This window comes from Oryx dammah, unplaced genomic scaffold, assembly GCF_014754425.2.
Source record: "Oryx dammah isolate SB20612 unplaced genomic scaffold, SCBI_Odam_1.1 HiC_scaffold_19, whole genome shotgun sequence".
Classification (NCBI taxonomy): domain Eukaryota; kingdom Metazoa; phylum Chordata; class Mammalia; order Artiodactyla; family Bovidae; genus Oryx; species Oryx dammah.
In genome coordinates, this window is record NW_024070203.1 from 32,409,917 (window position 1) to 32,417,277 (window position 7,361).

Genomic DNA, 7,361 nt, shown 5'->3' on the forward strand with positions numbered 1-7,361 from the left:
GCATATCAAAAAGTTATAATGTAAATGTAGAGTTAAGAAATTATTAATGGCCTAAAATTTATGTATTATAATTTTGGTGTTTACTGTTTAGTAATTTAAAAAGTGATCTTTCTAAATGTCCCCTCCCAAATTATTTCAGCAATCACTCTATTCACAGTTCATGCATCTCCAGATTCTTGTCTGATTTAACCTAGTGCCAGATCTTTTCAGGGTCCCAATTCTGACACACATTACATTTCACAACTACTTCACTGGGGAAAGAATATCTCCTCAAATGGTTAAACAGGGTATCAGGTTTGACTTTGCAGAGTTCTCTGTGGGCCGTGAGTCTAGAATTCTGTTTTAAGGATGAATGGAATTTAGACTCGTTATTCTATAATCAGTAGACCCTATGTTAGGAAGAAGTAATTGGAGAAAAGACATTTGTGTCAGTTTCATAATATATGTTCATAATTCTTTAATCTGAATATTCACTACTGTTTATTACTGTGTTTGTCACAAAGTTCCCCAATAAAACATTAATTGACATGAAATTTGCTCTCGTGGTGTGATGAATATTCTGAATATATATTTAATAATTATGTATTTAGTGTTCAGATTAAGATACCATCCATTCAGTTCGTCTTTTGTCTTTGGACTTACAATATTCAGAGCAGTGTCAGAGTTTTGCCAAGTTACTTTGGTGCTGAAATGCACACACATTCCTGGGTAGATAGGTTGATAGGATCTGTGGTTAAGGACTCACATCTGACTGGAGGACCCTTCTGAGGAGGCCCTGGCAGATCAGCGTCACCCCTATGCTCTGCTGGGCACCTGGAGACAATAGAGAAGTTTTATTTTCAGGGGTATATATTCTGTTATAAGTGAAAGTGAAAGTGAAGTTGCTCAGCCGTGTCCGACTCTTTGCTACCCGTGGACTGTAGCCCACCAGGCTCCTCCGTCCATGGGATTCTCCAGGCAAGAATACTGAAGTGGGTTGCCATTTCCTTCTCCAGGGGATTTTCCCGATCCAGGGATCGAACCCAGGTCTCCCGCATTCCAGGCAGACGCTTTAACCTCTGAGCCACCATATTCTGTTACAGGACTGCTCCAAATGTTTGAGCATCCATTTCAGCTACTCTCAGTGGTCTTGTTAATCGGCTCTTCCCTCAGTAATGCTCACTGGGGACATGGTGACACCTGACCTGACCCCAGCAAGCGTTTAGCTCACATCCCTGAGTCTGCAGGTGACCCATGTCCAACTCACTGTGCTGGGCTCAGCCTTGCTCCGGACTCAGGTAAGGGTAGTTCTTGTTGCACATGTGTGCTGTGCCTTCTGGGTCCTGTTCTCATACTGACGAGTGGAGCACGCCAGGCTGGCAAGGACACAGACTCATTCATGGCCTCTGCGGCATTGGATCACAAGCGTCCACTCCCAGCAAATAGCCCCGTCCAGCCCAATGTGAGTGGAGCAGGAGGCCAAGTACTTCCTCAACAATAATTCAAAAGATCATCCCTTTTAAATCTGATCTCTGCATGAAAGCAGGTCATTATAAGCTTCCCCTTTCACTGCAGATATAGTAGCTAAAAATCAGAAAGATTAAATGTCCCAGCCTGGTGACAGTAAGGAGAAAGGCCAGCAGGCTCATCCAGTCTAATTGAGTCCAAAGCTGCTGTCTTTGCATTATTCCCATGGCTTCTCTCTGGCTCACCATCCAGATCATAAATACATCAATTTGAAAGAAAACTTCATACTCCCCTTAAGATTTCTCTTTTCCAACAATGCTACTGTTCCTCCCAGTTACCATCAGAATCTTTTAATTTTCCAGATGAATTCCAGCTGCTAAATACTGCGGTCACCATTATTTCATACTCACAATCACATTAAAATCTGCTACCACCACTAGACAAGTCATTGTATGACAAAACCAATACAGAATTGTAAAGTAAAATAAAAAATAAATTAAAAAATAAATAAATAAATAAAATTAAATTAAAAAAAATAAAATAATTTTATAGATAAGATAAATCAATATATGTCTGACCAGTTTAGGCGTCAATAGGAATCTTTGAATAAAATCTTGAAAACTCTGGGAGGTGTGTGTGGTTGTGGAATATATATATATATCCTAAGAACTTCAGTCCTTTCTGAATTTTACTTGAGTTCTGGGAAATTATTTTATAAAGAGTTTAAAAAATACTCACTTTAAAGTGGTGGTGGTAGCTTTTACTTTATAGAATTCCAGAGAAAGAGATTTCAGGGTTTCTTTTTATTTATTCATGAAATAAAAAAGAGGATATTTCCTAGTGAAAAAGGGAAAAGAGAGGCTTACTAGTAAATAAAGTCTCACAGTGTGTTTCTGTAGTCAGACTGGGCCTTCAAATGTAATCTGAGTCTGCTCACTTTTATGAAAATCTGCTGTTCCTTGACACAGTGCCTCCTTTGATCTGGACAGGATCTAAACCTTGGAATGATGAAACTTATATCTGTGTTAGATAATTCTTAGGAGATGTAACCTTTAGTTGAATTCAAATTTTGTATGAATTGCATACATTTTAAAATCTTTTCTTAAAATGAACATGCCCATAAATGTTCATATTTTCACTTTTTAAAAATTTTACTTTACAATACTGTATTGGTTTTTCCATACATCAACATGAATCCACCACAGGTGTACACGTGTTCCCAATCCTGAACCCCCCTCCCACCTCCCTCCCCATACCATCTCTCTGGGTCATCCCAGTGCACCAGCCCCAAGCATCCTGTATCCTGCATCGAACCTAGACTGGCAATTCATTTCTTATATGATATTATACATGTTTCAATGCCATTCTCCCAAATCATCCCACCCTCTCCCTCTCCCACAGTCCAAAAGACTGTTCTATACATCTGTGTCTCTTTTGCTGTCTCGCATACAGGGTTATTGTTACCATCTTTCTAAATTCCATATATATGTGTTAGTATACTGTATTGGAGTTTTTCTTTCTGGCTTACTTCACTCTGTATAATTGGCTCCAGTTTCATTCACCTCATTAGAACGGATTCAAATGTATTCTTTTTAATGGCTGAGTAATACTTCATTGTGTATATGTACCACAGCTTTTTTATCCATTCATCTGCTGATGGACATCTAGGTTGCTTCCATGTCCTGGCTATTATAAACAGTGCTGCGATGAACATTGGGGGTACACATGTCTCTTTCATATTTTCACTTTTTATATTAACATCTTCAATATATTGGTTTCCCAGGTGGCACTAGTGGTAAAGAACCTGTCTGCTAATGCAGGAGATGCAAAAGATTTGGGTTTGATCCCTGGGTTGGGAAGATCCCCTGGAGAAGGGCATGGCAACCCACTCCAGTATTCTTCTCTGGAGAATCCTATGGACAGAGGAGCCTGGCGGGCTACAGTTCAAAGGGTTGGACATGAATGAGTGACTAAACACACAAACACATAATACTCAAGATACATGTTTAACACATTTACTAAAATTAAGTACTCCTTGAATTGCTGCACAAGATTAAAGTGAAAGTGAAGTCACTTAGTCGTGTCCGACTCTTTGTGACCCCATGGCCTGTAGCCTACCAGGCTCCTCTGTCCATGGGATTTTCCAGGATTTACAGGAGACTAAAAGCCTGTCCTCAGTACAGCTATAAATTATCCTCAGTGAGCATTACAGGCACAAACAGGACTGGAGGGGAGGCTGGGCTTGGATGTGGCTCAGAACTACTGTGTCCCCAGAGCAGGGCCCTTCCTCAGTGTCCCCACACTTGGAAGTAAAAAAAGTCATAATAATAATAAGACATCTAGAATTTGAAATGACATAAATGAACTAAACATTTATGCAAGTTCTGTCCTGTGGAGGCTTTGTGAGTCTTATCCTTCTATAAGCACCATAGTTCATATGTTCTCTGAAATATAAAACTAGGGATATTGATACAAAAAGGTACAATATTAGCAAGTGTTTGATATTTTCTAGTACATCCTTATATTTTAATATGTATGTTAAAAAGTTCTTTAGAAGTCATTCTAAATATGAATATAACTATGTAATGCTTGGATTTATACCTTAACTAGAATTGGCATAAATATTTATGCTACTTTTGTCTCTGTATTTCAATGTATGAAATATGATCACAACATTTGCCTTTAAAATACTTCATAGAACATGAAAAAAACAGAAATAACTGGCAATGGGATATTTGATCTTATTCCATATTTACAAAATTACATGAAGAAATAATTCCCCAAATATCTATTTTATCTCTTTAAAGTATTTTGGGCATTATGCAAAGGCTTCTTAGAATCCTAAAATGATTACTGGAAAAAATAAGCTAATTCATTATTTCATTTAAAAAACTTAATAGCCCATATAAACAATTAAACCAAGAATAACAACAATATAGTGATTTTTTTTTTTTTAAGTTTTGACCAAAAATTCGTTGTGTTACTCCTTAATCTAGGAATGCCCTTTTGCAATTATTTGGTCCTTGTGATACTCAGTTTCTTCTTCGTTTTTAAAAATTATTTATTTATTTTTTTATATTTGGTTGTGCTGAACTCTGAGAGTTGATGATGGACAGGGAGGCCTGGCGTGCTGCAATTCATGGGGTCGCAAAGAGTCGGACACAACTGAGCAACTGAACTGAACTGGGTCTTTGTTGCTATGGGGGCTACTCTCTAGCTGCGGTGCACGGGCTTCTGACTGTGGTGGCTTCTCTTATTGGCAGAGCACGGGCTCTAGAGCACACGGGCTTAGTGGTTGTGGCTCCCAGGCTCTAGAGCACAGGCTCAGGTTGTAGCTTACAAGGCTTTGTTGCCTTGGGTCATGTGGGATCTTCCTGGATCAGGGATCCAACCTGTGTCTCCTGCGTTGGCCGGCAGATCCTTTACCACTGAGCCATCAGGGAAGCCCGACACTCAATTTCTTCATCAGTAAATTAGAAATGATGCTTTTGATGATACACATCCAAGGCCTCTATAAATTTGAGATGAGGGGCTTCCCTAGTGGCTCAGCAATAAAGAATCCTCCTGCCAATGCGGGAGATGTGGGTTTGATCCTGAATTGGGGAAGAGTCCCTGGAGAAGGAAATGGCAACCCATTACAATAATCCTGCCAGGAAAATCCTATGGACACAGGAGCCTGGCAGCCTACAGTCCATGAGGTCACAAAGAATCAGACATGACTTACCAACTGAAAAAAAAAAATGCGTGAAGCACCTAGGAAACTTTAGTGCACTGGCAAAACCATCACCATCACTGACACATCGTCTTTTTCAGGAGAGTAAGTAAACCCAGAGGTTAGCTCCGCATGTTGTTTTTTTAATGAAAAGGATATATTTTGCTTTCTCCAGTGATAAACTTGATTATGTGGTAAATGTCTGGACAGTTGGTTTTGATTTGGCATGGAGAAAATCTGTCAGTTTTCACCCTCACTGTCTGCCAGGTGTGGGTCTTACCAAATGCTTCCCAGGCTTCATTAATTTCTCAGAGCTCAGTGACAAGTGAATCTCTCCTGGGGTTCCAGGAAATACTGTCATTGTTTTGAAACTCTGCATTTCTCCAGCCATGAGAAGCTCGCATCATACTTTTTGTTAACATTAAATGAGGTAAATCTGTTGTCTAAACAATGCCAAAACTCTTTTTTCCCCTTTGATTCCTCATAAAACCCTTATAATCTTAGGGTTATCAGGTCACATTGAGTTTATCTACTCAGACACTTTCATTTTCGAGGATAGTGAAACTGAGACCAAGAAAGATGTCTTCATTGCCATCTTACACAGCTAATTAGTGGTCAAAGACAGACTAGAAATTAGGTTGCTGATATCTAGTTCATCCTACTATTATGTGATATTTTACTGGTGAAATGAGAAATAAAATAATCAGTGGAGCAAGAAATAAAATTATAATAATAAATAACATAAAATAATAAGTGTAATTAACTGAATGCTTGCTATATCCAGGCTTTAAATACACCATCTAGATGGGTTCTCCCAAATTTAATGGCAGGTATAATTGGCCGGTTTCCCTGCTGGCCACATCCAGGCAGAGAGAGAATCCAATGATCACGGTCACATGAGCAGGAAGTGGCAGCAACTGTCATTGGAAAGTGCAGATCTTTATTAATAGCCATGTAAATTCTTGAGGCCATTTGTGAACATAGGGAGTGGTGACAGGAGTCATCAGTAAAAGCATCACCTGGAATATTGCTTGTTGTGTTAAGAGAATAATTGGAACTGAGTGGCTCTCAAGACAACTTCAGAGTCTAGAGAAAGGTTCCCACCAGCAAGACCACTTTACACTTGTCATCACCATGAACAGACTTTTCATACAGCAAACTATTGCTTGTCTTCATTAAACTACTGTAGACTGTCCCTTGCCATGATGAATAAAACAGAACCCAGAGCAGACTCAGCCTCATTCCACAGAGCTTCCCAGACCAGGGGAAATTCTAGCAGTGGGTGATGCTGGGTTAGTGGTAAGTGAGGGGAGGGAAGACTTCCTCCAGCAGTGAGAAAGGGAGAGGAGGACCCGTCCTGCACAAACAGTGTGCGAGACGTCCACAGGAGAACAGCTCACACACGTGGGGAGGCGGGAAGGATCTTGGCTTGTCCAGCGAACCAGAGGTTGCTGTGGCCTTGGCTTAGGGGTGAGGGTGATGGTTAGGATGAGGTGGAGAGACAGGCAGGTGAGGGGTGTAGCTCATCCAGTGTTTTTATTGCTGTGTTGATCGGTGACCTCTGAGAGATGCCTGACCTGGGAGGGCGGAGAGGTGGGGTCAAGCACAGTTGATGCCATGCAGGGTCCAGGTCACCATCGGATGACTGGGCTCAGATCGTAAACCATGCATGGGCAGATGGCGAATGTGTTGTTGGTGTTGAGTACAGTACTTGACAGACTTAATTCGAGGCTGAGAATAAAGAAGGGATCAAGGAGAAATTCTTAGGGATTTTCCTTGGCCAACCAGCTGGTTGTTTCCATTTGCTAAGAATACCTTGGTTAGGAGCACGTTTTGGATGGTGCAGTGGGAGGACAGCGAGTTGTGGTGGGAGGACAGTGAGTCTTCAGTGTCAGGCATATTCCTGTTAATAAAATCACTTCTTTCCAAATGGAGGTGTCAGTGAATGGGTGGATACAAGAAGCTGGAGCCAAGAGGAGTCTAAGCTTTATGTGCATGGCCAGAAGCTTATCAGGGGATTTTATCCATGAGAATGGATGAGACGACCAATGGCGCCAAGGAGCCAGAAGTCTAGGAGGAGCCTGAAGGGCTCCAGCATTAGCAGGAGAAATGAGCAGGGAGACCATTTCTGTCAAGGTCTCGACAGCAACACGTGGTGGATCAAATTGGAAGAGTTTACCCTCTGGGGGACCAAAAGTCGATG